General features: G+C 46.8%; 1 protein-coding gene across 2 annotated transcripts in view; it reads left to right on the top strand.

The window, feature by feature from the left end:
• The window catches only part of SERTAD2 (SERTA domain containing 2), an 83,884-nt gene that overhangs the window by 37,382 nt on the left and 22,380 nt on the right, over positions 1 to 24,122 (top strand). Inside the window, exon 1 of one of the 2 annotated variants that reach the window (XM_086744993.1) lies at positions 23,254 to 23,492. The exons of the other annotated variant lie outside the window; for it this stretch is intronic. The gene's annotated coding sequence lies outside the window, so the exon portion shown is untranslated. Of the gene's footprint in view, positions 1 to 23,253; positions 23,493 to 24,122 lie in introns of those variants that run through there. 2 annotated transcript variants of the gene reach the window in all.

Below are 24,122 nucleotides of genomic sequence, written 5' to 3' on the forward strand. Positions count from 1 at the left end.
CTTGCTAGCATTTATTTTCTTGGTGGTGTCTTCCAGACCATGTTTTTTTCTCAGACAGAGCCTATTCTTTTCTGTGTTTGGATACTTTCTTCAAACCTTCAGCTGCTTCTCTCTGATTTTTAAACTGGTCTGTGTGTTTGGCTGTTTCCTCAGTAGTTTGTCCCACCAAAACACAGAGCCTCCTTACTCTCTTTTCCTTTCCTATGTATTCTCTTGATCTTTCCCCTCCATGCTGGTTTTCCCTCCCCTGATCTCCATGTGTTATTCCTTTTCATTCCTCAGTTGCACTTGTCTGGCTGGAAGAGATCTACTCTACTGTGTTTCCCCACTGTGCCTTTCCTCCGGTAGAGCTGATGGGAAATGCCGTATTTCCCCCTTTCCCTCCTCCCACCGCCCCCTTCCTCTCCTGCTTCTCTTTCTTGTATAGCTGAGTGAAAAATGCTTCATGAAAAGGACTTGGGCTGAGCGAGAAGCAGAGCAAACTCAAGTTACTTCCCTGTGTGTATTTTCTGCTGTCTGCCTGTTCCTGCGAGCAGGCACTCAGCCTTTGAAGCTGGATATTCTTGGGAGTCAGTAGAGAGATTCATTTTGGAAAGGGTAGTAGTGGACTGACATTTGATTTCCTTATTTAAGTGTGACTGTTACCCATATGCTGGAGACCACATGTGACTTACAACGCCTGCTCTCGGCGCTTCCTCCGTTTTTCTGCCCAACCTTCAGTTCACATTTTGGTGGCTATCTCCACCATGAAAAGAGGTAGAAGTTGTGTTCCCTTTCACACCAAAAGCTTAGGTTAAAATTAAAACATGTACAGAGCTGCCGAAGCTCTGGGACTCATCTCCTACAGACCCAAAGGCCGCCTTGTACTCAACTCAGGGGCTTTTCAGAGAGCTGAAAAGGGGAATTTCACTGTTGTACGCAAGCATTTTGCTTCCTGCTGCTTATGTGGCGGTTGTGAAGGTGTCCTAAACCGTAGTAGCTGTCAGTATGTGATTGCTATATTGAGATACTCCGTGAACTATGTAAACCCTTAAATGTGCACCAAATACGTAAAGGCGTACTGAGATGAGAGGGGAAACGTAAATGAATCTGCATATTTTCAGCTTATCTGTCTTTATTTTTCACAGCAATTTGTTGTGTGTGCCACTTGTGTACCGTGTAACATGAACAAAGAGCATCCGTGCAATATTAAAGACACAAACTGAATTACAACTGCCAAGTTGTACAAGTGCCCTTCCTCCTGCCACTTTTCCAAGCCAATTTTTTCCTGTGTGGGCTGTGTTGCTTGCGTGCTTCCAGGGCTCAATGAAACATGCAGCACTTCTGGAGAACAGACAAAACAGAGTTAGGTGCTTTGTTGTTACCCATATGCCCAGGACTAAGCATAAGAAAAGACTTGCTCTCTCTTCTCTCCATCCTCTCCACAAACCTTCAGCACAAGAGTCAGAGTTTGAAGAAGTTGAGTGAAAACCTCAAGGGAGTCCAAGTTCGTCTTACGTCTGTGTAATTTATGGTGGGAGTGATGTGACGTAACACTGAGCAGAGGCACTGTGCTCATATCGCTTTGGATGTGGCCAAGAGGAAGAAATGCTGTGAGACAGCCTCTTGTCAGGAGCTTTTCCCTGCAGTCCTCCAGACAGGCTGGCTGTATTCCTGAAAGACAGGTCATATCCCGCCAGACGTGAGAGACACTGAGTGAGGCTGTACAGCCTGTGCTCTGCAGGTCTGCGGACTAGATAGGTCCTTTGAGCCTTTGCCCATTAATACAGGAAGGACGCTCTGTGAAAGATCCTTTGTGCAGGTGCCTTCATATAGGTGAGGGAAAAAGAAGACTAAGTAAGTTGCCTCTCCTTCCATCTTGCCCTACAAATGCCTCCCATGGTTGCAAGCCCTTTACTGGGAAGGACAAGACCATTCCCTCCAAGGGGCCATGGATTGGCAGGGGTGAGTACCTTGTTCTAGAGCAGCCCAAAAAGCCAAGTCACCTTTGAAAACAAGAGGAGGATATACCAATGGTACCGGCACGCCCTGTCATGCACCCCGGTGCTCAGGAAGGGGTATGACCAGAGAACTCTAACAGACAAAGCTCTGATGAGCAAATACAGGTGTCAAACATATTTTCTAGCTATCCAAGCTGCCCCTTACCATAACAGAGGCATCAGAAGGAAATGTGCATCTGTGCCTTCTGCAAATGAAAATGTAACCCCAAACTCTGAATTACTTGCTTAGCCACTGTGTCAGATGTGTAGTGTGAGATGTAAGCATGCATCGTCTCTGTCAGTGTGAGAGGCTCCTGTTGCAAGGTGGGAAGGATGCTTGGGGTGGGACAGCTTAAAAATGCTCTGCAGAGCTCACCTGCATGTGCTGTTAGTCACTGCCTGTCCTTCGCTGATGCAAAGCTGTGCATGAGTTTCAGGCTAGCTGCTGTGGCTCGCACTCTGACCCTGGATGCGCAAGGCCACATGGAAACAGCACCATCAGATTTCCTCTGTGCAACCTCGTGAATGATTTCTGCACCAGCAGTACCTGACTTACAAGCTCAAAACCCTGATCCTAGCTGCTTAAGAAGCGTCAGCCGCTATGAGCAACCATCATCTGCCTAAGCACTGCGGTGTCTTTCCCTAGCCCTGAGTCTGGCTCGCAGGCCCAGCAGGCAAGGTTTTGCTCCCTTTTGGCCCCAGTGTCTCAGGCAGTGCGAAAGCAAAGTATGGCACTTAGGAGAGCGATCAGCTGTTCTAGAGATGGCACAAGGGCAGGTAGGGTACAGCTTTGGCCCTGGGAAGATCGCTGGTGGTGGTGTGGCTGTCGGACAGGACGCACAGAACAGCCACCTCCTACGTTAAACGCAAAGGAGAGATGGATGGGAGCAGGCCGGAGCAGAACTGCGTTTTTAAGCTTCACAAACATCATGTGCACTGGTCCTAATAATTTATTTTCCTACACGTGCTGGCAGATGGTCAGAAGAGGCTGCCGAGCACGGTGCACGCTTGAGGGCAGCGGTTCTGAGGCAAGTTGTTGAGATTATCTGATGTTTCACATTTTCTGTGATTTAGTGTGTGTGTGTGTGCGTGTGTGTGTGTGTGTGTGTGTGTGAAGGGAGTATTTAAAACTTGTAGACAATAGTATGCTGGGTTGCAGGGAATGAAACCCCTAATGAATAGTCCATTGTTTACATCCATTTGAGGCTGGTTTCTTTGCTGAATTAGTGCCGTGAAACATAGCTTGCAACTCTGTTGTTTTTTAACTACCCTCTCCTTGCCCATCCCCCTTGCCATTCCTTATGGTTGCTAAATCCTGCTGTTATCTTCTCTACACAAGTTTCCAAACTTCCTTCTCTCCTCTTGATTTCCCTCTGCTTAAACCTCTTGTCCAAACTGGATCATCTTTTGCTTCTGGTTTAGCAAATTTTCCCCTCCTTGGCCTCAGGGACTCGCATCTCAGTCTATTACTATTACTATTTTTATCCAGATGAATGTTGGGGGGGGAGGGGGAAGGAAGCCCCAAAACTGTTTTCTGCTGCCTTCTTCTAGTGACCCCAACAATCTGAGGTACAGCTCAAGCATACCGTTCAGCATCCGGCCCTGCGACTGCCCCTCTGCCTGTCAGCCAGACTATTCACACAGCTTGTTTGCACAGCTCGTGGAGGATTGCGGTCAGGACATGAGGACTGCCTTGCTAAATGGTTTTGTCCCTATGTCTGGTGCTTTTTCTGCCATTGAAGCTCCTAAAAGTGGAACCTGGTCTCTGCTTGTCTTGAGCAGTGTCTACTGCGGGGAGGTAGCTGCTTTCCTCCCTCTTTAAACAGATAAGCATGGCTGGTTGGTGAAGTGATAAGCTTTTTAGCTTTTTTCTTTACTTGGTTTGTAGATAACTCTTTCTTTTTTCTTTTTCTTTTTTCTTTTTTTTTTTTTTTTTTTTCGCTAATTGAGGCTGTGTAGCTGTTTACCTGTATGACTTGCTGGAGCCATTGCTCAGACTGATGCATACCACGCGCTGGGAACTGTTTCTTCTCTCTCCGGCCCCGATTTATAGATAACTGGAGAAGGGAATTCCTGGCTGCCCTGTTTTGAATACTATTAAACTATAGAAAAACTCATGAAATGAACACAGCACCTGATACAAAACCTGGTCTACTCAGTTTTCTGGTTTTCCCTGTTAAAAAAAAAAAAAGCTTTTCTTTATTATTTAAACATTAATTCCCTCAAATGACGTTGTAAGGGACGTAGGCACACAGGCTTGCCTGATTTTCCAGGAGTTCCTGGAAATCTGAAATAGGGAGATTTTTGTAATGGATGGAGGGAATGGGGTATGTTGGAGAGGGTTTTTTTGTTTGTTGTGGTTTTTTTTTTTTTTCTGGATAGGCAGTGTACAGATGCCACATAGTACAAACAAACCACAGTTCTGTAGGGGTTGTATGTGCAGACTGAAGTGCCTGGGCAGCTTATCTCCAGGGATCTGCAGAAACTTCCCTATGGCTGAAGAGATCAGCAGGTTGGGAGGGTGGAAAGGCCGCAAAGATTTCAAGAAAGTACATGCAGACCAAGTGACAGTCTCCTTCAATTAAAGGAGCACTATGCTTTTGCAAATCGACATATTTTGCTTCCCTTTTCTTCACAACCTTGGTGGGATGCCCTCTGGATTGCTGCTTGCCATGGGGTTCCTCCAGTGAACTAGATTTTAGGGACATTAGTCGTGTAAGCAGCAAAAGTTTCTACTTCCCACAGCGGGGATGCTTTCTCCTCCTTACTTCCACTCCAGATTGATGGCGAGGTCCTGAGGCTGTGACGCTGTGCTTTCAGTTTGGCCTCTTACTTCCCTCTGAAAACAGAGGATTTAGGATTCATACCTAACTTTCTTAGAATGATTCACTCCTTCTCCCCTCTCTATCAGCAGACATTGCACGTTCCTCCCAAACACAACTGCTGTAGCTCAGAAATAGGTCACACACAACCTGGACAATGGGCATCACTTGCGTCATCTGTTGGTGTGACGTACAGCGAGACATGGAGCGTGCTGTGCGAGCGCTTGGTTAGCAGGACCGGCTTTCTTGGAGAGCAGGATGTGAGAACGCTCCTTTTGATACCTGCCATGTGGGTGTTCTGAGATGACGGGGGGGGACAACTCTGTTTACAAAGGAAAAAAAAAAGAAAAAGGTATAAGCTAACTCCATCAGTGCACGGATTTTCTCCTGGCTGGTTTGGATTATTTATAATGGTATATAGAGCTGTGTCACCTTTATGCTGACTCGTTCCAGTGCTGCCCAGAGGTCGGCCCCTTGGCCTGTAAAAAATGAGCTGTTAATGTACATCGCTTTTCATAGCGGCCGCGGTACAGGAGCTGTTGTCAGCCTACTGCGGAGCTCAACTGGGGGCTGCCTAGGATGTTCACTTGGCCTCTCAGCACTGGTGATTTCATTTTAGGCATCCTTATAACGTGACCCTACGCAGGACATAAATCATCTTTTTACTTAGTGAGTAGAAGGGCAGCAATGCTAGCGGCCAGACTCGTAGCCTTTGTGCAAGAACGCGATTTCTCATCTACATGGTTACTTCAGGAAGCTTGCAGGAGAGGAGAGCGCTTTCAGTTTTTTTTTTTTTTCTGATGGAGTTAGCATGGAGTAACAGGGCCAGTTGCTGCAACAGATCAGCTGCAAACGGGATGGGTGCCACGCAGTTAGAAGCAGGAACGGAGGTGTCTGCGAGCATGCAAACATTTTTCTTAGGACGTGTACATTGTACTTCTTCCTGAGAAGTGCTGAGAACAAATTGTTGTAGGAATGCAAAATACATTCAGTCTGTTTTGGGTTGAGGCGAGAAATGAGGGCCCTATAGCCTGGAGAGATATGTATGAGTCTGCGTGGGGAAAATGCACCTTAATTAGATGGATTGACAGATCCTGTTTCTCCTGCTCCTTCCGCAGTTAGCAGCGTTCGGTCTAGGAAACACCTGTTGAATTCGCCCGCCAGTGCCCTTACGGTAGGCCTGGCACACTCACCTAGAGTCCTCCATGTTGTACAGCTGGATGTCACCAAGACCTGTCTAGTGACCTGTTTGGCTGGATGGACAACTTCACCCTGGGAGGGGAGCCCAGCGCATCCCATGCCCTCCGCACACCATATTCTTTAATGCTTCTTCCCGGTGGCTGGCTGGGTTTTGGCACGGAGAGGACGGTGTCTCTCCTGGCGCGGCCGTGCCCACACCGGCAGCCACGTCCCCTCCTCTTGCGCCGCTCAGCATGCAGCGCTGCTGTTTTGAGCAGCGCTTCTCTGGAAGTTGCTTAATAGACATGCAAGACTCTGCTTTATCTTGACAATACACCCTTTTCTTGAGAGAAATGAGAAGTTTCAATTTCAGTCACTGGCCTGTTTTTCATTAACCTGTTTTAGTCAGCAAGTCATGGCTTTACTGTGCCACTCTCTCAAACTGCCGCTTCTAAGCCCAACAAGACGGTGGAGCAAAACTCCTGTCCTCTGCACAAAATGCAAAGAGAGAAGAGGCCGTTTTACCCCAAACGTTAGAGGAGACTTGGTTAAATTAACGCTACAGTAAATGTCAAGTATTTTCAATTTACAGGGTACTTTGAGCCCCAAGTGGGGGTCGAGGGGGAGGAAGGGGGGAAGGGATTGAAGTGAAGTTAATAAACCTTTTACAACTTTTGACTTAATCTTTTATTCAGTGTTTGTATAACTCAGTTATCTGCTAGTTAATGCCAGTATTTTTGATACCTCTCCAGAGCCAATACACTGCAAACCCTCAGCCCTGTTGGGTATTTGTGCTACAGCATATTTAATAGCCATGACAACAATTCAACAATTGTATAGCAGCCTCCCCTCCCTGTCTGAGTGTTGCAGGCACCAGAGTGTCTCCATTGGAAAACCCCTAAACATACAGTTTCAGCCAAAACTGGTTTAATGATAGTCTACTGAGAGCTTGACAGGCTTTTTTTTTTTAAAAAAAAAAAAAGGGCACTTTTTTCCCCCCTTCTCTCCCCCCTACCTCCATTTTTTTTTCTTAACTTCGCTTCTTTTGAAAAAAAAGCTGCTGCTGTAAAATACAAGGCGAATTAAAAAAATAAATTGCTTTAAATTGCTTAACAGGCTTGATGAGACAAAGACTGGTGTGTTGGAGTGGCTGCAGGGAGCTCTGCGGCTGCTTTTGTATGATTTCAGAGGTGAATTTAGATGGCTGGAAGATAGATGGGTGCCAGATGCAGTTTGACACAGATTCCGGCAGCTGCTCCTGCGCGAGGTTTCATTAGCAGCGAGTTAGCCAGCAGCACAGCTCCGGCGAGGCCCCAAACGTTAAAATGACAGGGAGAACAGTGAAACAATACAATATTCGCTAAGTGATTTTAATCTAGGAGATTAAATGACACCCAGTCGGTTTCCCGACTTAGAAAGCCAACAGGGTATAAAGCTGTTCATGGCACTCACTCTATCCAGGCCCTTGTCACGTATATTTACGTTGTGAGCACTTCCCCAACCCCCCCCACCCTGAAATGGGAAGAGAAGGGTTGATTTTGTGTCACAGTCATATTTTTTTCCATCCTAACTGTATAATGTGTTTTTAACTGCAACAGGAAATATTGGCGTCGGTTCGACAAATGCTTACATTGGACTGAAGTGCTCGCGTGCTCCTGCGAAGCACAGGCCTGTTGAAAGATTAGGGCTACGGCCTGTAAAGTGAACGGCTTCCTTTTTAGTAGATGGGCAAGTCCCAAAATCAGGAAGTCATCGGTATTTACGGGCCTGGGAGCTTGGGTTTGATTTTTTAAGTCAGCCAGTGTACTATGATGGATGACTGGATCGAAATGGTGGTGGAGCTGCTGTTCTCCAGGCCGCTGAAGTTTTATTTGTGGAGGGCCACTAAAGGTTGGGATTTTGTGAAGGGAGAAAAAATGTAATCAAAGTTATTTGCAATGCAATCCAGCCTGACTGTGGTTAAAGATTCTTCTGGGGGGCTTCGTGGGCTGTGTTTTAGGAACCCTCGCTGTGGCAGGGCTGGCACTTACTATGTGGTTATTTGGGCTTTGTATGAAAAATAACTTTGTGTATTCCTGATTGCTTTAACAAGTGAATCCCTGACTAGAGGAAGATGTTTTCTTTCTGTTAGGGGAAAGTATATAGGGAAACAAAAACATCTCTTTTCTTCCATATGTGCCACCTGAATATTGCCATTACATATTTAACTGCTGATGTCAAACTACTCTGTTGACTTTGAGTCATTTACTGTCCTGACAGTAAACAAACAAACCACCTCTTTTTTTTTTTTTTTTTTTTCAATTAATATGCAAGTTGGATGTGTATGGGTTGTCTTTCAGTCTCAGCCGATGTTTGTTTGTGAATGTTACAATTCTGTGTCTAGATGCCTTTGCTAAGTACTCCATGCATGGCTTCAATTAAGTGTTCTATATCGAGAAAGTATGCCTTAATTTAGCAAGTTAAAGATATCTCTGTTACATCAGTTTGTTCACAGTGTGTTGTGACCTAATCAACTAAGGATGTAAGCCATTTCATGAGGAGTAATTACTCAACAACAAAAAATGTCTCTCTTTCCTAATAGCCATGAGTGAGTTGGCTAATTGGAATCCATTTTGGTAGCGGCAGGTCAGCAATCAGGAGGCAACTTTCCTGGTGGGATTCTAGGTGGGAGGGAGAAGCAGGCAGATACTGAAAAACAGAGCTACAGCTCCCTAAGGCCACTGCGAGAGCATCGCTGCCATTTGTATCAAGGCCCCATACTGTGAGAGCGTGGTGCCCTAAGTGCTCTCCTCTACCGATGATGCTGTGACACGGTTTGGTCAAAACCCTTTCTTGGATGGTTTTGAGGGAAAGAATTTGTGAGTGGGTTGGAAATGCCAGTTCTGCTCTGAAGACTTGCAAAAGATTTCTGGTTTTATTATTACTACTAGGGGCAGAGGGTTGCAGTGATGACGTTATCATGTGACAGATCTCCATCGCCTGGTTAGGCCTTGGTCAGGAGATGGTGTGAAGTTTAGGGATGTTGGCTCATTATGTCTCTACTTGGAATAACTTATGACAGTGACAGAGCAATTTTTGCCTTCAGTGCTTCATCGCTTAGGAGCATAGGCTGCCAGTTCTGCCAGAGATGCCATGCTGAGGCATCTTTTAGATGACCCCACTGGTTGCTGTCCCGTTTTTCTACTTCGCCAAGAGACAGATCATTGAGGTGCATTCTGATTTTTTTTTAACTATTTTATTTTTTCCTCCTTGGCTTCAAATCTTGCTGAGAGAGAGGCAGAGAGGAAAATCCTCATGAATTAACATTATTTCCCTGGTGGGCTTTGCTGCCATTTTATCTAATTACGCCTGCTGTTTTCCAGATCACATTGTAAGCATTTGCATGAAGGGGCTTTCACTTACCTCCTCAAGTAAATTAAATAACAGCCCTTAGGCTGGGCTGACAGCATAATACATTTTCATGTGAGAGATCAACAGCTCCCATACCTTGAGATGGGAAATGCTAAAATGACAGGGAAGCTCTGCATTTTTGTCTTGAATTAGGGCAACTAGACAGAGTTAGGGCTACTCAAAAGTGCCTGCTGCTGACTCTTGTGGTGTGCAGGGATCAGTGGGAAGAGAAGGACACAGGAATCAAGGGAGAAGAGATCATGGTTTTCATCTCACAAGAATCCAGAGGCTACGTGTAAGATGTGCAGGAAAGCCAGGGAAAGGACGCCTGTTGTCAGCAGGTTTAACTGCACAGCCCTATTGGAAGGCGTGAAGGGTTCTGCAAACCAGGAAAGATTGGAAGCCACAGACGTAAAGCAAATGAGAGGTGCAGGCCCTGCCCTGAGGTGGCTTACAATGTGACTTTGTGGATGAGGAAGATTGGACTTGTGTTAAGTGCTCTGGAAATCAAAACATACGGGCTTGACTTTCATTTCCACAATAAGCCATCCCATAGTTTCCCTGTGCTTAATTTCTTCAATTGCCAAAATGAGGCACTAGCCCAACTGCTGAAATGATAGTCCGCTGCTCTTTTTGCCTGACCCGTTACTCCCAACGAGTATCCAGTCCCAGCAACTAACCTTCCCTAAGGTTTCAGAGCTCCTAGAGCCCTTTGTAGGATTAGCCTCATGGGATGATCCAATTCCTTCCCAGTTACGTGTGGTATACATCAGAAATGTACATCAACCCTTTCCCGGCTGTGGTCGCTCCTCCATTTCTTTGATTGCTTTGAGAGCTTCTGAAGAGGAGAAGGGATCAGGAACATATTACCGTGGGGGAATTTCAATATATTTCTTCAGCTCCTGATCAGCCCAGGCTTGTCCTGGCAGAAAAGAGGAGGTTGGTAGGAAGGCAGAGAGAGGACTTGGACAAGCCTGGAGCGGCCCAAAAGTCTGGTATCTTCTCGGGGCTCTGCCTTTTCAGGATGGTTAAGTGCGCCCAAGCCGGAGACATGCAAGTAAGTGGGCTGGTGAGCTCCATGGCCAAACAAGGCATTTAGTGAGTGAAGAAGAGGAGGAGATGGGCCCCTACAGGAAGTAGGGAATTTGATCTCTGCGCTGGCTTGCTCGTGTTGGTTGTCAACGGGTGTCTGCAACAGGAGAGGCTGCTCAGCTCTGTGTGTGTCTTATGTGGTGGGGAGCCTTGCGCACGTGTTTCATGTGAAAGGAGAAAGACCATATCTGTCCTCTTAGTTTGCTACAGCAAACTGAGGTGACAGTGATCCTCTCGGTATGATATCTGTAATGTTGAAGTACCTTCTAGCTTTTGGTGCTAATTCTTCTTTCCTGGTGTCATTGGTTAGGGATTTAGGAAATAATGCAGACCAGTAAGAGCTGCTTGAAGGAGTCTGCAGTGACTCACTTTTGTCTGGAGATGTTTGAAGAAATGCAATTGACTTGTTTTTCTTTTGAAAATCAAGATTTTTGTTCTATCAAAACACAGTTCCAGGTGGAAGGTAGGGGAGGGCTAGAAATGTTAGTGTGATGGGAGTGTAAACACCTTTTAACTTACGTGTTAAAGCATCTTGGCTCTTCCAGGTAACTAGAGAACTACTTTGTGATGCACTTCTGTGTCTGAGATTAATTTTGAATGCCAGAGAGATAATGAGATTTATCAAATAAAAAGCCCGTCTTTCACTTTGTTCAAGCTTGGCCTCATGCCTCCAATACATGGAGTTTAGCTCAGAAGCAGCTTGTAATTTGTATCACAAAACCACCGCGTGTAATTCATGATGGATGGTAGCCACCGGATACGAGGTGTTTGCAGTTGGGACGTGCTCACGGCTTTCGCTGGCATTTGCGCTTGGTCAAAAGTCCCTGCAGCGGGACAGAGGACACGTGGATGGTCACGACGAGAGGCTGAGGAGGTGTTTGCCTTTGTAAATCAGGGATTCTGATTCAGTAATTTTTTAGCATGAACGTGCATGGTATTCACTGCTGCTGTTAACACATTAGGGGAGATGATTCAGGATTGATACAGCTTCTTCAGTGATCTGGTAGTATACATCCCCTTATTATTCACTCCCTGTAGATGCTAGAAAGCTTTCTAACAATTCACAGTATCTCTCAAGCTCTCATCCCCTCCTCCCTCTTTTTTTTTTTTTTTTTAAATTAATTTTATTATTATTATTATTCAGACTCCTGCTGTACACATCCCCCAGGCAGGTAGGAGGGTGAGTTGGTGGGAGATTACTTGGCTTTGTTGGAACTTCACTTAATGCAGGGTGGGGGCAGAGAAAACGAAGCAGAATTACGCAGATCCTGAAGGCACAGCGAGTGTGCTACATCACTTGTGAGCATGACGAGAACTGAAAATGAATCACAGCCTTGTTAGACACTGTATGTGTCAGTGCATGTGGGCAGAAATATCATTCAGTGAGAAAGAGAGAAAAAGACACAGAGACTGCATCTTTTAAAGTGTGCCTGTCCCACTGAAATCATAGTATTTAACCTAATGGGTGAGAAAGCTGGGAAATGGTGGGACAGCTGCTCTACGATGCTTTGTTACATCAATTTTTTTTCTTCCTTTCTGAAAGTTCAAGCGGAGCCTGGACCTCTCAGCAGTGACATCTATTTTCTAAACCAGAAATGTTCAGGTTTGAACCCACTTTCGAGGACTTTGTAATACAACCACTAAGACTTATTCTGGGCCAGATTTGAATGTGGAGTTGCTTCAGCCTGCATGTTCATGTTACATTAGGAAGCAAATTTCATTTGCTCTTCCTGTAAACTTTTGATGGTGCATGTGCACACATACACTCAGGGACACACACATGCACGCCGAGCTAGTTCACATAGTCCAGCTACAGAAATCCAGTCTGGACCTGTAACCTTGATTCTTGCAGCTGTAGAATTCAAACAGGACTTACTTCTAAAATGGAAATTGGTTTATCAGTTAAGTTGTAATGTGGCAGAGTCACATCAGGTGATTTGATGGAGAGATGCTGGAATCAGCAGACCACTAAAATCTGCTGTATATATGTTTGTACTCCAGAAGATACTTGCCAGAAATAACAGTAACATTCCTAAAGAAGCTCTCCCACCTCCTGCAGAGACCTATCCACGGCAGCTAACAAGCTGCAGCCATCTTAAAATTCCCCCCAGCACACCAAAACCACCCTTTTTCGAAGCCAGGTGGAGTTAACCAGTGTATTCTTTTGGGGATTTTGGTTGTGCATTTTTGTATGTTGTGCTCAGTCCTGCAATCTCCTTTTTTTTCTTCTTTTTTTTTTCCACCAACTCTAACCCTGTTACTTCTCCGGCAAAGCAGAGAGACCTGTTTGTGGACGAGCAATCAGATTGCCAGGCGCTTCTGTCTTCTGGTCGAATACTGCCAGTTTTGTATGGAGGTAGTCTCATCCTGCATCTTACAAACTGAGGTGTGTCTGCTGCAGCCTGATAAGGGCAACATGCATGTTTGGGAGGTGTACTTCTCCACTGAGGGGGCAATCTTACCTCTCGAAGAGGGATTGCAGGGAATTTATCCCCTTTCTTGTAACTTGAGATCATCTTTGCTTAGCATGAACTGGAATCTATGGTAAGACTGAGATGTGTTCCCAAATGAACCTAATAGAAGAGCTTGGTTGTTGACAGCACCAGACTACAAGTGAAACTTCAAGGAATTAAAAAAAAAAAAAAAAAAGAAAACAAAAAGGCAACAAAACCAACAGATTGATAATTCTGAAAGCGCTGTTACAAGCATATAGAACTGTTTGTGTAGAATATTGTGGCCGCTATAGGCTAGACAGGCTTCTGTGGAAGCAGCTTTAGATGGTGTTTCACAGCCTAAAGTTTAACCAGAACAAACTCGTGTTGTATCTTGTGTTTTTCTTCCTCCTCTCCTCCTGTTTATATTCCCTTGGTTTGTCATCCGTTGAGCACTGGTATGGCTAGGTTTCCTGTTCATTGGAGTTTTATGTTCCGTTCCAGGCTGATCTGTGCTGCTTTTGTCCTCAGCCTGCTTTCCATTATCTCCTAAAGGCTTTTATCCTACTCGCCCTTCTGCCTGAATCCGTACTAGGTAAGATTTCCTCCTAGAGCATGTCAGAGCACTTTGTCTTGCACAGAACAAGGCGCATGTTCTTGTACTCTCCTGTCTGAAGAGGCTGAACACATTCAGCTCCAACCAGCTTTGCTAACAACTCAGCTCTCTCCCATAGCCAGGGACTATTCCTGTTTTCCTACTGAGAGGATGAACTACAGGCTGGGAGGAGGAAGAGAACTGTGGAGTGGCATCAGCCGGGATACTGTTGTCCTCTCTGCCTAACCTCTGGAGCAAAGGCAGGAGTAGCCTATCAACCCAGATGAGTTAATCTGAACTGTCCAAACTCCAGAAATCCTGGGATCGTGGTTGAAAATGTTTCCTTCGCAAAGCGCAGCCAGGTCTTCCCGTGTGTGGCATTTGTCTTATGGCCAGGTCAGATGCCAGTGTCAGGCTGTTCTGCTGAATTTGGGAAGACTATGTGCAGGAGGAGACAGGTGGTCTTTGCCAGTAATGTTGGCAGGCATTGGCTTGTGACGTCTTGTGTAATTTAAAAGCCGATGATTAGACACTAGCCTGAGTTTTTTAAAAGTGGCTGGAGATGTGTGGTTTCTCCTTTATCCCCCTCCCCACAGACCAGGTGCTCTCTGCATTCTGAACACAAAGTGGTTTCTGAACGTTAAGAAGGATGTAAACTGTTCGCAGCTGAGGACAGAACAGTGCACCTCCCCCCTGCCCAAAAAAAAAAAAAAAAGAAAAGGGAAAAAAAAAGATAAAAATCCACTGTCAGTAAGTTTTAAAAATCTTGGTCATCATGTGGCGTTCCTAGAATGTCCTTCCTTATTACATGAAATGAGAATAGCTTGTGATTTTCCAGCTCTTAGATGTGACTGTTTTGGGAGAAAGGCAAGGAAGGGATCTGTACTTGTGACAAGAAAAAAAAGTTTTAATTACTTAGGGCAAGAACATGTTCTGAAAAGTAAAGATTTTAGACTTAATGTGCATGGAACAAAAGGCCGTTGTGAGCTATGTACGAGAGTTGCTGAGAGTTTGTATTCTGCCCTTTTTTTTTTTTTTTTCTGTGGGAGTTATTTCCTGTTGTTGACTAGAGTTCTTTATTTAGAACCACCTAGCTACTGAATGACGGCTTGCTCGCAAGAAGAAAAAGTGTGATTAAAACTTGTTAGGGCTTATTTCAAGATCTCCCTGCTTCCATTTATTTAAGGGGAATCTTTGCTAAATGAAAAAAAAAAAAAAAAAAAAAGAAAGTTCAAAACAACAAATGCATTTCCTTCTAATGATTTCGCCCACATCAGCAGTGACAGCTAACAAAAATATGTTAGGAGTCTGAGGTCTTTCACCTGAACATCTCATGGAAGACAATGTTTCTGTAACAGAGATGGTTTGGTTTAGGTTGTTCTATTTTAAAACCAAAACAAACCCATCAAATGCCAGACCTCCCTTCTCGCTGCTAAGAGTAATGCACCAGCATTCTTGGGGGACGGCTCTTTCCACAAACCCCACAACTAGGGCAGCAGTGGGCACTTGCACCTTCCTAGCTGCTGAGATGAGAAAGAGTTTCCTTTGAAGAGTGCTGTTAGCAAAAAAAAAGGTTTCTGTCTGCTGACCTGCATGGGAATAGTATTTGTGTATGTGTGTGGAGTAAAATTATCAGCACTTTGACATCTGCTTAACAACTTCTTCAGCCTGAAGGTTAACACTACTGGACTATAGCTGTAGGTAAGCAAGCAAAGTACCTGGGGTTTATTACAACATTTTTGCTTAGCAGGAATCACACTAGGAATGTCTCCTGGATGTGGATGATTAGAAAAAGCCCTGGGGCGTGAGGTGTAGCAGATGGACAAGCATCCCTCCTTGACTTGGCAGCCCCTGGCTGTGAGCCTCTCGTAGAGGGTGCCCGTTTCTGCCCAGCTACTGCAAACAGGCTGGTGCCTCTCTGTGAAGTACCTGGCTGCTGGCTGCTCTTGTGGGCAGCTTCTGGAACAAGAGTTATGGGTCGAGACACCATTCACATCTTTCACGAACAAAAATGATAGAAGCTGTTCTGTAAAGCTGAATCTCTGCAGGAAAGTAGATCTTTCTGTAAAAGAGAGGAGGTTTGGGAGCCTCCTGCCCATCACTTTGTGCTGGGAAAGTCTGTGGTTGGGAGAAGAAGCAGGAATTGCGATATTCCTCGTGGTATTTTCTTCTCCTGCTGCCCAGAGATGAAACCAGAGAACACCCTGGACTCAGTAGCAGTACCATTGATGGGGATGCAGCTCTTCCTCCTTGTTCCTTGGGTCTACGCCTTTCCCTTGGCTTCCCATCATGTCTCCGCTTTGCGCCCTGACCAAGGCTAAAACTTGAAAAATGGAGAATTATTACTGTTTGAGAGAGATGCTTATGGCTGTTTCAGGAGTGGCTTTAGGGAGCAGTATGCCGCACGTGGTATCGGCTTCCCTAGCTCCATACCATCCTGCCCATAAAACGTATCTCTCTGTCCCCCCTGCCCCCACCTCCCAATTCTGACACATGCTGTGTGAGATGAGGGTGACCAGCCAGGAGAGCTGCCTCTCCCCTCTTCCAGATCCCCTGTCACCAGCCAGGAGAGCTGCCTCTCCCCTCTTCCAGATCCCCTGCCACATTTCAAGGACATTAGCACCCCAAAGCCACTGTGGGAGGAAGAAAGAGTAAGAGGTGCGAAGGGAAGGGAAGGATTGTCCGTGATGATAAATGCTGGATTCTCAGCTTTTTTTTTTCCTTTGTCCTGGTGGTAGATCCCAAATACTGGGTGGGTTTGCAGTGGTTTAGTGTTTCATCTTTGCTTGGGAATACTAATTAGGTGTAAACCTCTTTTAGCCTTCAGCTAATGGTCGCTATAAATGAACAGCTTCCTTTAAAGTGAGAGAGCGTAAGAAAGGTTAGAGGAGGACCTAAATTAATTTGTGCAGTTCCCTTTTTCTTCAGAAAGCTAAAATGCATTTCTGACCGTTACAGGGGTGGTTTTAGGTAAAGTTAAGAAATACATACATCACCCACTGTCTGTTTACCTGCATATACAGTGCGAGCTTTTGCTGACTCTTAGCTGTGCTAGCACAAGGGAACGTAGAGAGGCAAAATGAATCATTACCAGAGGCATAGCCAGTAAAAGCATCTGATGTACTCATTCACTTTTTTTTTTTTTTTTTAGATTTCTTCTTTGCACTTAATCTAAGAAATCACACATTTCACAAAGGGTTAAAACTAAAAGACTTGCACATTCACTGCATTGACTCAATGAGTTCAGTTCTATATGTTCTTCATTTATTTGTAGTGGAACAGAATGGCAGTGGGAGTTTATGCTACATTTGATGTTCTTGTGCTAGGTTTTTTGCCAGCTCCATTTTTTTTTTCCTTTTCTAAATTTGGCCCTGCAGATTCAACTTGTGTCTTATTGGGGTTTGGTGGTTGGTCGTTTCTTTTTTTTTTTTTTTTTTTTTAAAGAAGTTGTGTAGGTCACTCACTGTTTACTTAAAATTAGACCTTCAGAAACCTCTGTCTGTATGAAAGATGTACAGATAAACATTGTCTGCAAAGAATCTTGCACCTGGAACAGTTAGGGGAAGGATTTATAATTGCAAATTGGAATTACCTTGAAAATGCCTCTATCTTGCTTGGTAGGCATTGCTTGAACCTAGTGGCTCTAAGAAGCTGCAGAAACTAGCTTTAAACAAAACACCCAAGCCCCCGGAATGGTGTCGGAGCTTTAATATACTCTATGGGTCATACTGCAGCCAGCAGAAGCAGCTAGTGGTGGGTGTATTCATTTGGATGTCGATGTATTCTTTCATGTAAATAATGACTGAAAGAGGGTTTTTTTCCCGGTAATGCATCTGAGCATGACCACATTAAACTCCAGTGACGTGGCTTTAAGTGCTATATAACATATTGCAATGCTACGTAACACTCTACATCAACACCGTAGTCACGACACCGCTCTGGTTTTGCCCTCCCAGCCTCAAACACGTTGCTGCCATTGTGCGATGCTTTAATGCGACAAATCTCAGCAGGAACATCCACTTCTCGGAGCCTCTAGTCACCCCGCTGGTGGCCCTGTTTGGTCTGTCAAGCCTTTGGCATTTCAGCAGGGTTGAGCAGTGCTAAACATATTCCATCTTGCCTATGCAGCCCGGCCTCTTCCAGATTTCAAGGGTGTTTAAGAAGAGTGTGGGGGCCATCTGCGCTCCAGAAATGTATGGCTTCACGTAGGGCTCTGCTGGAGGAGCTTTGCTTCAGAGAAGGGCTGTAAGACGGGCAGCACGCGTGGTGAGCCCAGATCAGCAGAGCTGCTCGCCCTGGGTGAACCAGGAGCAGGTAGTCCATCAGCACAAGGGAGATGGCGACGACCTTTCTACTGAAGCGTGTGCGTGGCTCGTGTGTTTGACAGCCCCATGTTGTCAAGATTTTCAGGCTCACGTTGAGTTTGTGCTCAAGACTAGTGGGTGGCCGAAGTCTTCTGGCTTGATTGCAGCGACATCTGTTTACACCAGTGGTTAATTAGGCTTGAAGACTGACCATCTCTCTGTATTTTCCCCCAGTGTTTCTGTGTTTTTTCTTTATTAAAACTATTCCCTCCATAGTCGTAAAACAGAGACTTTGGTTTTATCAGCAGAGGGTTTTTTTTTCTCTTAATCCACTGACCCCAGTATGAGATGGCTATGAGAATATGAACATATCAATGTAGCCTCTCTTAAAAAAAAAAAGTAACTAAGTGTTCCGGAAAAGAATGACTTGTGCTTTTGATAGAGGCTGCAGAATGAGCACTGAAGGGGAAAGAAAAGCAGCCTAAAATTTAGAACTCTGCTCAATGCAAGGTACAGTCCACTGTGTCTCGAGAAGCAAGAGTGGAAAGGAGAGACTGTTTCAAGAGCCCATGTGCTGTACAGACGGAATCGGTGTGAACAGTCTGGCCTGGGTCAAAGATGAAGCACATCTTGCAGGTGATACAGCCTGAGTGGGATTTGGGAAAGAACACGGATGTTTATGAGAAGGCAAAAAGATGTGAGAAGATACACAGCAATGGTAGGCAGCCTGAACCTCTGTCAGAGGACAGAGTGTTTCAGCTGGAGCGAGGATGATGCACACCAGCGGTCTCCAGAGGACTGGGTCTGCACAGGGAATTACAGAGGGAGGGAGTCATCTCTGTGCATGAGGAATGCAGCAAAACCTCCTCTGACTAAGCCAGCTAATGCACACTGCGTGGTTTTGTGTTTTTTTTTTTTCTTTCCTGATAATCCTGTTCCATAATATTACCTTAATAATTTAATATGTAAAGAGTAGCCCTTTTGAAAAGCATCTAAATCACCAGGTCTTACTTTCAGACGAAACCTTGCCACCCTTGTCCTTGACACACACTGGGGATTTTTACTGGGTATGACTATTTCAGTGCTTTCTTTGAGTTAAGGGTGGTTTTGTTGTTTTTGCTTTTTTTTTTTTTTTTTTCTTAATTACTTAATGAATTTAGCATGTGGCACAACCCTTGGTACTGCCAAGCAACAGCTTTCTATTACTAGACTGTACGGGCCCAATCCTGCATTACTGAAGCCAAAAGCAGTATTTGGGAACAGACGTTGGCATCGAAATCTGTAGGAAGGCTTAGAATAATGATACAAAAGGAGTTAGTTGCACTCAGAATATTGATTCATGAGCTCCATGGTTTTTTGCATCTCTGTTCATTTTACCCAAGTAAGATCAACTGCCCAACTGGACGTATAATATATGATACTGCATTACAACTGAGGCTGCATTTGGTCATACTCATTAATTAAACTGATTTCTCCTGTAGTTTTGTTTTTTTTTTTTTTTCCTGGAGAACTAACGGAGAATGATAATTAAGCATATTATGCATTCTAGGGAATGGTATTTCTCCTACTGCCACAAAAAAAAAAAAAAAACATTAAAGGAGAAAAACATGAACTAAAGCAGAAAATGAAGAAAAAAAAAAAAGAGCTAAAATTGGAGTGAGAAGGGGAGGAGCATTCCTTCCTTCAGTTTTAACCGATTCCTCTGTGCCTTGGGATGTGTGTGGCAGCCTCGCTACAGTGGAAGAGTTGCACCAGCAAAAAAAGGAAAAAAGCAATTGAAATCTCAAGGAAAGCAGCGCAGCTCACAGATGCAGCTCCCTCCCTGCTAATATACAGATGCAGACTACAGTAATGCGGCACCTCGATTTTTTTTGAGGGGTTTGCTTTTATTTGTGGCTGAGCCTCGCATGAGAAGGGCCTTGCTCCAGAAGGTCAGTGTTGACCCCTGAACTGCCCTGAACGGAGACAGCACGAGGTCTTAGCGGTGTTCAGTCACTCCTTTGAGTGTAGCGTGTTTGCTTCTTACCCGTGAGACCCGTGTTGCTCAGTGGGGAGAACTGCTCTAGAGGAACGAGCATCCTTGGCCATAGGCAGGCCCTCCATTCAGCTTTTCCACAATTATTGGCGCTGATGGGGTCTTTATTTACAAAAAAAAAAGTTGTCTGGTCTGGGGGGAGTATTAAGTATTTGCCGGTCAGCTCCTGTATGCACTGAAGCAAAAACATCCAGGCAGAAAATGAAGATGTGTTGTACAATTGCCTGGTGAAATCTCACAGTATTAACGTGTACTGCAATTAGAAAGAAAAAGGCCAAGGATGCAATTAGAAACATAGGAAGCAGTTAACTGCCTCTTTTTTTTTTTTTTTTAAAATGTGAGCGATGTCGATGTTCCAGCACACCAAACGTTGCTGCTCTTTCCTAATTAGCACATGTGTTGATAGGCAGAGATTATCTGGCAGTCTGTAGTATTTCTAATGAATTGCCCTGTTTGTTAATTTATTTGTTTAACACAGGAGGGTTTTTGAATGATCTACAGGAGACCTGGCCTGCTCTGGTCAGGCAAGCTTTGACCATCCTTCCTCAAAGGCCAGGCTGCGCTTAGGCTACGCTGGTGGCCCATGTCAGGTCAGTACCGCTGCAGAAAAATGCAGTTTGGTTCCTCCTCTCTTCGCATGTTGTCTTCATGTGTGAGCAGTTCAAGGGCCTGCGTCAAGGCCACGGCTGCACAGTTACATCTGTGCTACTGCTCCTCCGGGAGCCTTTGCGCACGCTGTTCCAAAATGAGATGCGTTTTGGGTGGCTCCTCCTCACAGGCACACAGACTCTTCCCCCGGCTCCTGCAAGGCTCTGGAAGCCTCTGCCGACGCGCTTCCTTGTACAGCTTTTCGTGGGTCAGTTGCAGGCTGTTTCTCCGCACTTACTAACGTGTTCAGACAAATCGCGGACAGGTCTTGCAGACACCTTCTGGTCAGATCGCTCCGGAGCTGCGGAGCGAAGTTTCCTAGCCAGAAAGGTCTCGTTAAATCAGGCGCGAGGCGGTGTCAGGAGCAGCCAGCGGTAGGATTATTTGCCCTGCGTAGCCTAAACCTCAGCCCGCCACGATGGAGCCTCTGCTGTAGGCAAAGCGTAGGAAGGAGCTCTGCTCATATCGATTTGTGTCGTGACCTATGCTCGGTTGAGAGCGCTTCCGAGCGTGGATGCAGGTTGTACTAGTTGTGTTCGGAGGAACAATCTGAGTTACAGTGTGACTGTAAGCTCCTGCCAAGAAAGGCCCAGGGGAGTTACAGTAGGAAACAGAAGGGGCGTTGAGTTTTCTCTTACGCTAGTGTAAAATTGGAGCCACCTAACAAAGTCAGAAGCGTTCACAACTCAGAATACAAGCTCAGGCCTCTTACTGCCGAGTATAACATGGCAAGATCCGGGCCGTGGATATCGAACTGGAGCCCAGCTGCTTATTTAGCAAATGTTTGTGGTTATGCCTACGGTGCCGGTGATAGCGTGCGCACACACCCAGGTGCGGGGACTGTAAAGCTACTGCGGACTTTGAGCTCCTGAAGGCAGGCGCTGCTCGGCTGGGTGCATCCGCAGCGCAATTGCGCAAGGCCAGATCCCGCCTTTCTACAAAGCCGGTGGAAAGGAGGGCAGAATGTGGCCCTGAAATTCCATGGATCTGGCGTGCAAAAAAAAACCCCAAATAGCTGAAAAATGTACAAATACTCTGGCTGGCTTTTAAGCAATCTGAAGCCCACCAAACAGGTACAACTCCACTCATGCCCTAAAGAAAACGAAGCTTTTCCTTTTATTTAATGTATTGGTTCTTATTTTATTTTTTTTTTATTATGACTTCTCATTTCAAGAAGAGGCTTGTTTTCTCAAATAGAAGGACCAAATTTCAGCGCCTGGCTGCTGGCAAGTGTCCAGCCAGGGGACATTCTGGTTTTAATTTTTGCCAGCTCCTGAGTAGTTCAGAAGTCACCGGTCAAAATTCAGTGAGCGGTTTGCAAATGGCTGTGCAAATCTGGTTCAGGGCTACCTTTGTGTTGCAGACAGAGAGGATGGGAGGGTTCGGGTCTCCTCAGAGGAACGGCTGATAGCGCGGGTGGAAGGGGAAAGGTGTGCTGAGGCCTCTGGAACTGGCAAAGTCAAATGGTGAGTTTTAGATTTGGTGCCCTTTCCTCCTGCATTAGTCACTTCAGCGGAGTATCATCTGAAATACCAGTCTTGGTGTTTTAAACCCTAATTAGATGAGGTCTTTTCGATTATAACTTCAAGAATCCATAAATTGTAACATAATCTCCTTCTGTTTTGGCAGATTCACTATTTTAATTGTTTGGTTTTTCTTTTTTTTCCTTTGAGGATTTTTGACAGGTACAATTTCCAGGTTAAAGAAATATTCCCTCTGAAGGTATCCTTCTTTTCGGTTTTCTAGGTGAAAAAGGAACTTAATTTCTAGCGAGACCATCAGCTTGATCGATCGCAAATCATTACAGACCATTTTGAGCATAATACCTAAGCGACTCGTGGTATTAATGACTAATAATCGCCTTTATGTTAGGTCTTAAAGCTTTATTGTCCCGAAGTACAACCGGTTTAGCGGAACATGAATGGTCCGAGATAACGCTGGGGCTGCAGCCGAGAAACTGTGAGGTGCGTGAATCGCCTTTCAGGGGGCTGGCTGGGATTACAGTCCCTTTCGAAACATAGTCATTGAGGTAACTTGAAATAAATCGTCGTCTTGCCAGATACTGCCTGGTTGCTGAGCTCCCCCCCCCCCCCCCCCGCCTCCCCACCCGCCCTTCCCCCAAGTCTTCGTGTGCTCGAACATCTCCGTTTGGCCTCATTTTTGTGCTCCGGTGCTATCTGCACAGCCCAAATTAGCAGCGAGTATCCCGGGCAAGGCGGCGGGTGGGATGGGGGGGACACCGCTGCCTCCCTCGGCTCCCAGGTGAGCTCCCGGGGGGCTCCCGCTTTTCTCCGGCCCCCCTTCACCCGGCCGGGGGCTGACCGGGGGTAAGTGGGGGGGGGGGGTACCCGGGCGCAGGGCTGGTCGGGGGCAGCCGATCCCCGTCCCCCAGCCGGCTCCCCGCCGCCGGATAGCAGGGATATTTGTCATATTTGCGGTCGGGGCGCCTTGGCACCCGCCTTTGTCCCGGCCCTCGGCCCGGCGCGGGGCCCGGCGCTCCCCGGGGACACCCCCCAACCTCCCCCCCTCACCCCCCCACCGACGGCGGCCCGCCCGCCCCGGGCAGAGGCACGCGTGGGCAGCGCTGGGGGAGGAGGAGCACCGGGGGGGGAGGGGGGAGGAAGGCTGGGGCCGAGGCGGAGCTTTGACGGGGGCCGGAGGGCGAGGAGCTCGCCGGAGCCGCCCCTGTCGTCAGTGCTGGCGGCAAGCGCTGGGAGCCGCGGCTGGTGCCTCCTCCCTCTCCTCCTCCTCCTCCATTGTATAATGCTGCGTGATCGCAGCCGCCGGGGCAGAGCGGAGGCTTAAATCCTCACGCCGCCTGCGCCTGCCTCCTCCTTCTCCTCCTCTTCCTCCTCCTCCTCCTCTTCCTCCTCCTCCGCATCCCACCCGGCCCCTCCCCGGCGCGGCGAGGGAGCGACGCATGGAGCTGCTCTAGGGCGAGAGTTTGCGACCTTCCCCCACTCCCCCCAATCCCCCCCGCCCTCCATGCGTTAGTTCTCAGGTGGAGCTGCATGTGGTGAGTGGGGCTGAGGGGGCGATGGGAGGGCTGCGGGGTGCGGCTCACGGGGGGAGCGGGGGGCCGAGACACCCCCCCCCCATCCCCGGCTTTGCGAGTCATCGGGGCTTGGTTTATCCTTACCTTTTAAATTTGCGCCAGGGCGGAGGAGCTCGGGGTGGGGGATCTGAGATGAACAGAGGAGGGAAAGCGGCGGGATTGCTCTTAAAACACCCCCCACCCCGCCGATGCACGGAGATCCCGGGCCGGAGCAGGTGCGTGTGTGTAGTTGGGGACAGACTTTCTTACCGAGGCTGCTGTGCCGACCCCCGTAGCGCGGCCGGTTGCGCTTTCCAGAGCCGCGCTGCGCCCGACTCGAAGAAACCGGCTGTACCCGGGTAGGTTAAACCCGTGGGCCGGGGAGCCCCGGCTACAGCCCTGCTCCCTTTTCCCAGCAAGAGTAGGGGGACACACACGCTTCAGGGTACCTGCCCGAAGTGCCAGGAGAGCTACGCGGGCCTGGGGGAGACTTTCGCTCGGCAAAGGTGACATATGGCCGGGCAGGACTCGCCTGGCCCTGCTGGCTGGACCTTTCCAGGGCTTTGGTGTCAGGGTGGCAGCAGGGCAAGGGATTAACGTGGCTTTTTCCCT

The sequence above is a fragment of the Chlamydotis macqueenii genome, chromosome 3 (genome assembly GCF_036417535.1).
Source record: "Chlamydotis macqueenii isolate bChlMac1 chromosome 3, bChlMac1.mat, whole genome shotgun sequence".
Lineage (NCBI taxonomy): Eukaryota > Metazoa > Chordata > Aves > Otidiformes > Otididae > Chlamydotis > Chlamydotis macqueenii.